Below are 12,337 nucleotides of genomic sequence, written 5' to 3'. Positions count from 1 at the left end.
ATGTGGAAATCCCAAGGATTGGATAGATAAGTATTTTTGTTGTTGTTGTTTGATTTAGCATTACTTATGATAACTTGATTTTATTTATTTATCTTGGTTGCATGATGCATCAAGATTAGAGGGAGATTTTAGCTTCAAAGGGAGGCTTCTTGATTGAGAGGGAGTATTTATGTAATCCTTGCCTTTATTAAACATGCTACTAATGCTTGTAATTTTGAGAATCATGTTAGAACAGAGTTTGAACTATGAGTTTATGCATATGAAAATTTTCTTATTTTGGAAACAAGCTAGATATGGTTAAATTTGAGACTTAAATGGAACTAAGTCCTATTATTTTATTCTTGTGTGAATGAGACTATAAGATAAAATATGATAACTTTTTCACTATGTGATAGTGAACATCATGTTGAGAGAGTCCATGATGTCATCACGTTGAGAGATTCTGTGATGGGAGTTTGATGTCATGTTGAGAGATTCCATGATAGTTCACGTTGAAATATTTTGTGATTAATGGCTTAGTTGTGAGTCTTAAAAATCTGTCATGTTGAGTGATTCGATGATTATTAACAATGAGTATTTGTTACGAGTTTTCATGTTGAGTGATTCCACGATTATTAACAATGAGTAATTGTTACAGGCTTCATGTTGAGTGATTCCATGAATTTGATAAGACCCATGTGATTAGATTTTATCGTTGACATTTTGATTGTAGTCTTGAATGATTATTTAGCTAAAGATCTCTCTCTAGCTAAGAGGGAGTGTTGAAGATTGTAGCTGCGATAGAGATCTTTATCTCTAGAAATATGGACATTATTAACATTATTGTCACCTTTAGTTAAAAAATGACACTTAAGTTTAATTTGTAATATTAAATGTAAATGACATGTGTCATTCACTTGCATTAAGGCATGAATATTCAAAGAGTTATAATTAATTATAGGAGTTAAGGGAATCTTAAGAGACCTTTGTTTATAATGTGAAGAGTCTCTCCTATTGTTATATATTCGCATCAAGAAAAACATATTGTACACTTGAAATTTTATGATCAATAAAATGATATATTTGTTGTGTGCTTGGGTTTTGCCCTTCATTCTAGAAGGGTTTTTCTAGGATATTTCTGGTGTCTAATGTTTCAGTTTTGACTCATTATTGTTTATCTTCTTTGATTTCTAGGCTCAAGATTCAATAGTTTGCTCCTTTTTTGGTTGCCTTATAATTAATAGAAGAAAATGCCCCAACTCTGATGTAGGTAAACTTTGGGAATTAGATATAATGGAAGCCATAGGTATCAATCAATTGTATAGCTTCTTTAGAGAGTCTATTATTTTCTCTACCCTTTAGTTCAAAGAATAATCTCCCCAAAAATATATCATTGAACCTTCTGTATTCTTGGTAGGGTTTCCTGGCTTGCAAGTGTTTGTAATACTCATAAATTTTCATGTCTTCAATCCATGGTTCATGGGGAAGCCCTTCCCAATCTTTTGAAATAGCTAATGTAGAATAGGTAGAATGACATGAAGGAAGGGGTCAAATTGGCTAATTTGAACAACTCTCTATATAATCATTCAACTATTAGCTCTGTCCAATCAATAATTTTTTCACCTCCCAGAATTTTTTATATAATGAAATACATCTAGTCTTCCCAATGAAAAGCATGTTCATTTCCTTTCCTCCTATTTAGGAGGACAACTATGTCTACAATCTCCTTTATGAAATGCTCAATAGTCAAGGGCTTAGGTAATCGTGAGCCTCCTTTCACTAGTTTTAAAAGCCAACTCTGTGTGATGAAGGGATTATAGCCTTTCTTCTTTCCTTCATATATCTGTGTCACTTCCTCAAAGGTCAAGGGCTTGTAGGGTTCCTTATGGGGAATTTTCAAAGCTTCTATAATAGTTACCTTGTTAGTTTTTGCCAAGACTTCTCCTTAAACTTTTCTTATGGACCTATTTTTGGAGTCATATCTATTGGCACATTTTATCACTAATTCAAGGCATGCCAAAGTGGGAGGAAAGGCCTCAGCTTCTAATAATCCACTATTGGTTAGTTTTTCATAAATGGTTCCACTTTGGGAATTTTTAGTTCTCTCTATTAATTCTATCAAGCTCACATTCACTAGGGATGTATCATGGATTTTGAGGAGAGAACTCAATAGATAGATCTCCTTTTCAGGTTTGGGAAACTTTGGTAAAAAAAGAGGCATTTTAATTAAAAATGAAAGTAACCCACAACATACAACAACCCAAATTTCTTATAAAGGAACTAGAAATGGGAAATCACAGAAGTTGGGGCATGAATTCACCGATTTCCCATGTAAAATACTCCTACAATTCCTTACCAAGATTTGCCATCTCTAACTCCAAAATTGTCGATGAACAACTAATAGTGAAAAGGCTGACATTAATGGTGAGAATTTGAGAAAGATTATGAACATATATGGAAGTATGAAATAATAAATACATTTTTGCAAAGATTTAATGGACAAAAAATGTTATGGAATTTTAATTAACTCATCCTGACAAATTGGCATGCATCTCTGGTTCTCACTGACCACATTTTACTACCACACTTTGTCTAATGATGACCTGTACTTTGCCATGCAATCACCAACTATCTTTATCATAATGTTTCACTATTGAGCTACTCTATCATGTATGCCATTATATATTTGGGAAGTACTTCCGATGGTTTTGGGATCAATATCTTATTAGGAAAGAAAAACTCACTGAAAAAAGTAATTCGAATAGCATCATCCAATTAGTGAAATCTTGATGTTGAACTTGAACTTGGAACTGGGAGGTTCAAGGTTCAAGTTCAATGTTTAAGTCTGGTGCACAAAAAAATGAAAACTAAATGGATAAGGATTTCACCCTTCTCATGGACAACTTGAACTTGGGATAAAATGAAGGTTCAAGTTCAAATTCAACTCAGTATGGGTAAAAGTATCAAAGGTGGACCAAAAGAGAAAGGTAATAATATAAGTTCAACAATATCCATTGTCTATTTCATATTGTATGCCACAACTAAATGTCCACTAACTTATATAAATAGATGCATTCAAAAGTTTAGTAATACCTATATTATTTTACATGTATTAATGTTTCAAATACAAAAATTACCACAATCATTCATGATCATATATTTATATATGGCATAGAAGGATAGTGTATCACCACGACTCAAATAAATGTGTCAAAGCATATTGTTTCTAGGAGTGCATCGTCCCCCTGCCCCCTCACCCCCCCCCCCCCCCCCCAAAAAAAAAAAAAAAACTTAATTTTCCAATGGTCCTCCAATAGGAAAATTATGGTTCTCTACCCATGTTGTCATTCTAAAATTTCCACCATATTATGCCATGTAGTTTTAATAGTTGGGTTCTAGAAGAACCTGTAGTCTTTCTTCAAATTGTCCCATTGAGCCTTTTCCTTGTTAAAATAATAAAAGGCATTCCCTTTCTTGTCTGGATTTAACCACCATAGTAAATATGGTTACAAGATCAATGGAATCCATTTCTCTTGCTAACTCTTGTCCAACTATGTATATGTGGTTTCTTAATGAACCATTTTATGGAAATTTTGTTGTAAGTAGCATTCAATTTGTATAAGTTTTTTGGTAACCCATTATATCCATGAGCCAAATTCCAAAATAGTTTTTTTTAGCTTCCATACCCTCAATTTTCATGTGTACTTTCTCTTTTAATGTCAACACCTTGGCTAGTTGAGCAAGTTTATTAAATTAAAAAATTTCATTCATAAAATATAATATTGGGATCATTAACCTCACCCCTAAGAGGTAAAAGAATAATTTGTTCCATTTCTTCACAGTTCTTGCATTTTTCCTTTCTAGCATTCTTGTTGTGTACATAAGACATTAAATATCTCAATTGAATCTCCTAAACAAACAATAGAAGGTTTCACCTAGAAAAATAAAATGGAACAACATGATTATTTTGATAAAATTTACACATCAAGTTTTTATGTTGAGGTATAGTGGTTTGATAAGAAGACATGAAATCACCGGGAGTGATAAGTGGCTAAGGAAGTCATAAGAGTTTTCTAGACAACTTGTAAGAAAGCTACAACTATTTTAACTATAATGATGTGGTCTACACTTTATAATTTGAGGTGCAAGCGTACTTATAGTCTCCACTTTTTCCTTTTAAGTTTGTAATTTTTGCATCCTTTCCTTGGAGTTCTTCCTATAGTTGTTCTCTCTCCCTTTTCAATTTGTTTTCCCTTTATTTCATTAATTTCCATAGTTGAAATGCAAAAAATGCCATTAATGTAAATGAGGGTGCGATAATACCTATTTAACTAAATGCACCCATTATTGTCAATCACTCCTTATTTATCCAATAAATACTACCCTCTTGATTGCTCTTTCAATATTCTCTAGCCCACTAGAAGTTTGTACTTCATTTGAAGACTCCTTATCATTTCATTCCCCTTGCCTTTGTCTATCCACACTATTAACTACCTAACCAATATATAAATTCTTGGAGTGAATTGACATTTCTTCAAATTGAGTAACATTGTCACTCCTCAATAAATCATCTAATGTTGAAGGTGTTTGGAACATTGTAGTAGGACTACTCATGTTTTTTCCACTTTTCATTTCTTTAGATAAAGTTTTCTCTCGATCCATTGAAATTAGATTATGTACATCCTTAGTTTTCTTTTTTTTGTCAATGACTTATTCTAATTTTCTATAAAGGATACATCATAGCTATTATATCAATCCTTATTGTATATTTTTAATATTCTTATCCCTTTTGGTGGCTACTGGATGTTTTCCTTAATAGCTTTTAATTTGGGAGTATTAGGACTTTTAGAATCATAAATTTTAACTTTGCCTTTTATATTAACACATTTTTCTCCTTTTTCCAATTTCCTCTTACTTTTGGTTGATATATTTGATGCATGACTATCTACTAGAGTAGGTTAAGTGTATGGCTAATTCTCCTACTTGTTTCAACTAAAGGTTTCTATATTTCAGAAGTACTCCCACTAGAAGTTGTTTGGGGTAATGAGTTTGAAAATGAAGCCCCCTATGTTAGCTTAAAAGTACTTTTATCTCTTATAACCCTTTGAGTTAAAGACTTCCCACCAACACTTGCATTTACTAATTTTACTCTCTTTACTTTAACAAAACCATCCCAACTCATTCCTGGTTGGATTTATTCTAAAAACTTCTCAACTAATAGATAAATCAAATAATGGTGACATATGGATGTTTTAATACTTATTTGAACTTTATCAACCATCAACTTGAGTGTGTTGTAGACCAATTTGGGTAAATTTATTATCCTACCATCTAAGATGTGACTCAATTTTTTAAAAGTAGATGCCATGAAATTATTGGAAACTTACAATTGGAATAATTTTGGTTTTGTCATTGATGTCAAATCTATTGATAAGACATATTTCTACCTAATCTAAATGTCATATCTATTTGATTGATGAAGAGGATTTGAGAAATTTCTCATAACAATAGCACCTAGGGGAAAGGTTGAGTTATAAAAAGGAAGTTACAATGGACATTCAATTAGATAGACTTTGATAAAGCAAAGTGATTGTTTATATCAATAAAGTAAAAATCTAAGGAGTGTCGATTGATGCTAGCGTCAACTAAGCCACATTTAGTGCTGAGAAAATCTAGTGTTAAATAAGCATTAGTATCGATCAAGGAAGCTAGTTGATGCCAAGCTAGAAGTTATATAGTGCTCAAGTGTTAAGTGATGACCGAGTGTCGAAACTTAGTGATTGCCGAGTAATATAATTTTGAGAATGAATTTGAGGAAATCATGAGATCTAGTTGACTCAGTTGATTTCTTGGGAGATGTAAATTGTGTTGAAGATAAGATTGATGAGTTGGATCATTGAGATGAGGATTAGTAAAGACCTAACAGATGGATTCTAGAGAAGTTTCTAGAGGATGATCAAGAAGATGGATAGATACAACAAATCATGTTGAACCTAATCATAAACCCTAAGATCTATGATGATCATGGAAAATGGTAAAGAAAGAATTAATTTTTTAAAGAGGTACAAAGATGAATAAGATGTATGTGTGCAAGTGTGGATGAGAAAGACATATAGATAGAGGTGGATCAGAGGCACACAAGAGTGAACACAAGAGTGTGTAGTGAATGTGACACTCAAGAAGACATTTTGCATAGATGCTGCTGATGTTGATAAGTGAATTTGAGCAGAAGGCTTAAGTGTTGGTGAAGTGAGAAGGTTGATTGCTTGAAGGGTTGCCAAGTGAATCAAGATCAGAGATGACAATGGAAGGCTTATTAGCTAGTCAGCACAAGGACCAAATAGAGATATGACTTACAAAGTGAGTTTTACTCGCACATATCAAAACCTATTGTTTTCTTTCTAGTCATTGTAAACAGTTTGTATTGAAATCCTTTTAATAGAGGTTGAGCTAATAGTCATTTGGAAGACTTAATAGTCTATGTAAATCCTTATACTAGGTGACATTCTGAATGAAATGATCAAAGTCCTCTAACAAGGATACTCCTAATAGGGTGATTAAATCCTTTAACAAGGTCACATTTAATAGCGTGTTTTGTAAAACTTTAACAAGGTTGGCTCCTAATAGGGCTCACTTTGAAAGAGTGAAAAAGTGGTGACATGTTGCTGGTGGTTTTTCCCAATTTGGGTTTACATGTAAAAACCCTAGTGCCAAATACGTGTTGAATGATTTATATGTTTTACATTTTATATTCAAAAAAGCATGTTATATTTGGTACAGTAAATTTTGCTTACAATAGAAACTGAGTAACAGTAGAGACCGAGCAACAACAGAACAATGGATGTTTATGTTTTATTGGTACATAAGGACCTTGAGTAACTAATTCAACCCCCTCTCAATTATTGTAAACATTTATAACAATTGGTATTAGAGCTCACTACTTACAGAGAAAAGTTTGAAGGTACTTAAAGCTGAAGATCATGACTTATAAGAGAGATGTACCAAAGCTGAACAAGGAGAAATTTCTTGCATGAAAAACTTTGATGAGGTTGCACATATCCGATATTAGTGATACTACTATCAACTTCATGGACAATGAATATGTAAAGATAACCACTATTCCTCTAACAACTAAAAAACTAAAGCAAAAACAAGAACACAATCAAGCAATGTTGGAGATTGTCTCAGCCCTAAGCTATGCCAAGTCTGATGACTTTAAAGATTGTGATAGTGCAAAGAAAATGTGAGACAAATTGAAGACCATATATGGAGGTGATGACAATGTCCTAAGAGCTAAATTAGAGAGCCTAAGAGGTAAATTTGATGAAATGAGAATGATAGAAGGTGAGAATATAATACAATATTGCACAAGAGTTAAAGAAGTTGTTAATGCTATTTGTGGTGCAAATGGAGAAATCAAAGATGAAACTATGATAAGCAAGGTATTGAGAATTCTACTCCATATTTATACCATTAGAGTTTATATAATCCAAGAATTGAGATGCCCACCAAGTAACACTCTGACCTTAGAAGGTGTAATTGGTAGACTTGCTACTTTTGAAATGTCTAACTGTGATAACCATACACCTGCTACTTTTGAATTTGCTTTCAAGTCACAATTAGTTCTTAGCAAAAAGAAAGGAAAACATGTAAAGAGTGACATTGATAGTTCAAATGATGAGATTTATGGACTTGAAGCCCTCATTGCAAAAATATTTGAAAGAGGAAGAGGTAAATACAAAGGTAAATTGCCTATTATCTATTTTTCATGCAACAAAGTTGGTCATATTGCCGCTAGATGTCCTAACCGAGAGGACAAGGATGAAAGAAAGGAAAGTAAGTACAAGGAAAAAGACATGGCAAAGACTACAAGAGAAACAAGGATGACAAGGGTAAGAAATCTTATTATATTGTTGAAGAAGAAACTGAAAATGAATTTGAGAGTAATGATGATGAAGTTGTCTATGTTGCTATGAAATAAGATTTTGATGAAGATGAGAAAATTGCATTAATCTCTTATTTGAAAAAAAGTGATAGATGGATAATTGATAGTGGATGCTCCAATCATGTGACTGGTGATAAATAAAAAATTGAAGATATTGGTCCATACAAAGGTGGACGTGTTAAATTTAGTAATAATATCCCATGTGTTGTAAAAGGTAAAAGAATTGTTCAATTGACTGATAAGATAAAATGTGAAAATGTTTACTAGGTTGAAGGACTTAACTATAATTTGTTGAGTGTTTCACAATTAAATAAATTAGGTCACGGAGTTGAATTTCACAATAAGAAGGCCAAGATACATGATGCTGATGGTAAGCTAGTTGGAAGTGGTGAACACACAAGAGGTAACTTGTTCTATCTAGATTTATCAAATGAGACATGATTGTTTTCACAACAAGAAGATGTTTGGTTATGGCACAAGAGGTTATGTCATGTAAATCTTGACAATTTGGTGAATATTAGTAAAATGAAGAAAGTAAGAGGATTACCTAAACTAAAGAACAATGACAATGCCATGTGTAAACAATGTTAACTAGGAAAAATGAACAAGTCTAGTTTTAAGAGAAAAACATACATTGCTAGTGACATTTTGGAATTGGTTCATATTGACCTATGTGTACCCATTGATGTTGAAAGGTTCTATGGAGATAAGTATTGCATTCTATTTGTTGATGATTACTCTAGGATGATGAATGTGATGTTTCTTAAAGCTAAATATGCTGCTTTTCAATTATTCGAGTGGTATTTAGCCAAAGTTGAGAAAGAAACATGGAAGAGTCTAAAGTGCCTAATATGTGACATAGGCGGTGAATTCATTTCCAATGGGTTCAATACATTCTTCAATGACAGAGGAATCAAAAGACAAATGTGAGCACCAAGGATCCCTCCTCAGAATGGAATATCTAAAAAGAGGAACTGATCAATAATGGATTGTGCAAGAACATTAATGATGGAGAAGAGTGTATCAAAGAAATATTGGAGAGAAGTTGTTAGTACTGCCTGTGTATACCCTAAATAGAGTAAAAGTCAAGAAAGGTACAAATGCTAAACCTTTTAAAACATGGTATGGATATGCTCCTAATGTGAAATATTTCAAAATATTTGGAAGTAAATGCTATATACTTAAGGATAATAGGAATGAAAAACTTGATGCAAAGAGTGAGGAAGGAATATTCCACTAAGAGGAAAGCTTATAAGTGCTTGAATACTAACACAAACAAAGTTGTGGAAAGTGCAAATGTGAAAATTGATGAGTTTGTAGAAAGAAGTGACATTGCATGCAAAGAAGAACCTAAAGACTATAGTAAATCCATCTATCTGGATGATGATGCTGCAAACACTCCTAATGAACAAGAAAACCAAGTTGCAACCTCTCAAAAAATAGGAAATGTTGCAGAGAAACAAATGCCTAGCAATAGAGAGTGGATGCTAAGCAACAGATTGAAGATGCTGAGTCATAGATGGGCAATACCGACCATTAGATAGAAAATATCGAGCATGTAAAAGTTGAACTAGAACTTGAAAAAGAAAGAGAAAATGAGCTTGAGATTAATTTTCAAGATGAACCTATAGAAGAACAAAGAAGGAAACTACCAATGCTAGAAAAATATGTTAGAAGACATCACAAACTTGAACAAATCATTGGTGATGTTGAATCAAGTATTATGATAAGAAATATACTCAAAGATGACACATGCTTAATTTGTGAATTTGAGCCCAAAACAATGAAACATTCTTTGGAGAATGAAGATTGGATTCAAAAAATGAATGAGGAAATTGAACATATTGAGAAGAACAATACTTGGACTTTAGTGCCAAGACCTAAAGACAAAAATGTCATTGGGACAAAGTGGGTTTTCAAAAACAAACTCAATGAGAATGGATAAGAAACAAGGAAAGATTGGTATGCAAAGGATATGCTCAAGAAGGAATTGATTATGTAGAAACTTTTTTTCCTATGGCAAGACTTGAAGGAGTTAGAACTCTGCTTGCATATTCAGCCTACAAGAATTTCAAGGTATATCAGATGGATGTCAAATCTACATTTTTAAATGGAATACTAGAGGAAGAAGTATACATTGATCAACCTAAAGGACTTGTAGATCTAGATAAGAAGAATATGGTATGTAAATTGAACAAAGCCCTTTATGGATTGAAATAGACCCCGAGAGCATGGTATGAAAGATTGCATAATTATCTGGTAAATATTGGTTTTGAAAGGAAAAATGACAATAGTAATCTATATTTGAAGAATGGTAAGAAAAATGAAGTATTGTTATCTAAAAGATTTGTTGATGACACTATATTTGGAGGAAGATAAGCATTATGCAGATCACTTGCTAATGAAATGAAGAAGGAATTTGAATTGTCTATGTTTGGTGAAATCAAATTCTTTGTTGGATTACAAGTATGTCAAATGAAGTTTGATATCTTTATTATTCAATCCAAATACATCAAGGAGATACTAAAGACTTTTGGTTTGGAAGATTCAAGGCCATTGAGTACACCTATGTTAACAAGACATAAGCTATCTAAGACTGCTGATTCTGCTAAAGTGAACCAGACCTTATATAGATCCATGATTGGAAAGGCACAATATGTTGTTCGCATAAGACCAAATATTGCATTAGTAGTTGGGACAGTTGCTAGATTTTCAAAAAATCCTAAAGAGAATCACACGATGACTGAAAAAGGATAATGAGATATCTGAAAGGTACAAAAGATTATGAACTATATTACAAGAAAAGTGATAGATTTGAATTGAAAGTTTTCACTAACTCAGATTGGGCAAGAAATATTGATGACAGAAAAGAACAAGTGGAGGTGCATTCGTTCTAAGAAATAAATTCGTGTCTTGGACAAGCAAAAAGCTAAATTTTATTTCCCAATCCACAGCTGAAGCTGAGTATGTGGTAACTATAGTGATTTTTTCAAACAATATGTGGATCAAGCAATTACTAAAAGGAATGAAAGAATAAATTACTGATATAGTAGTTATCTATTGTCATAACACAAGTGCTATCAACATTTCAAAGGATCCAGTGATGCACACTAAGACAAAGCACATTGCTTTCAAGTATCACTACTTAAGGGAACTAGCACAAGATAGAGAAGTGAAGCTAGAATATGTGAAAACCAAAGAACAAATTGCTGACATATTCACAAAACCCTTACCTAAAGATGCTCCTGAATATCTTAGAGTTAAATTAGGAGTGAGTCCATTAAATAAAGATACTTAAGGAGACAAGATGGATTGCATCAAATGTGCTAATCAAAATATCTTACACATTGATGCAATACAAATCTACTTTGGGAAATGCCCAAGGTAGATAATCAAGTACAACATAATAGACCAGTCATGGATAGATGACAACAATCAACTAAACATGCAAAATCTACAAATTTAGATGTATGAAGAGTTTGAAGCTCAGAAAGCTAAGTGTCTTTGGCATTGTTGTCAAAGAGGGAGATAAGATACTGAGTTAAGGAGAGATATTGAAAAGAGGGAGATACTGAAAGAATACACAAAGAGGGAGAGATATACAAAAGTCACAGATAGAGAATCTAGAAAAGGAGATCTATTTTTGAAAAGTAGAAGATCAGAAAAAGAAGAATTAGAATAACAATAAAAAATCTTTTGGATTGTATGGTAACTAAGCTATTATTAGTATTGAGATAGTTGAGATGTTTCCATCAATGCCAAAGAGGGAGATTATTGGAAACTTACAATTGGAATAATTGTTGTTATGTCATTGATGTCAAATCTATTGATAAGACATATTGCTACCTAATCTAAATGTCATATCTATTTGATTGATGAAGAGGATTTGAGAAATTTCTCATAACAATAGCACCTAGAGGAAAGGTCGAGTTTATGAAAAGGAAGTTACAATGGACATTTGATTAGATAGACTTTGATAAAGCAAAGTGATTGTTTATATCAATAAAGTAAAAAGCTAAGGAATGCCAAGTGATGCTAGTGTCAACCAAGCCACAATTAGTGCCAAACAAATCTAGTGTTGACCGAGCATTAGTATTGACTAAGGAAGCTAGTTGATGTTGAGAAAGAAGTTTCGCAGTGCCCAAGTGTTAACTAATGATTGAGTATTAGAACTTAGTGATTGCCGAGTAACACAGTTTTGAGAATGAATTTGAGGAAATCATGACATCTAGCTGACTCAGTTGATTTCTTAGGAGATGTGAACTGTGTTGAAGATAATATTGATGAGTTGGATCATTAAATTAGAGGCAAGGATTAGGTAAATACCTAACAGATGGATTCTAGAGAAGTTTCTAGAGGATGATCAAGAAGATGGACAGATACAATGAATCAAGTTGAACTTGATCATAAACC

The sequence above is a fragment of the Cupressus sempervirens genome, chromosome 11 (genome assembly GCF_028749045.1).
Source record: "Cupressus sempervirens isolate cs-2001-9-10 chromosome 11, ASM2874904v1, whole genome shotgun sequence".
Classification (NCBI taxonomy): Eukaryota; Viridiplantae; Streptophyta; class Pinopsida; order Cupressales; family Cupressaceae; genus Cupressus; species Cupressus sempervirens.
This window is presented reverse-complemented; position numbering follows the sequence as displayed.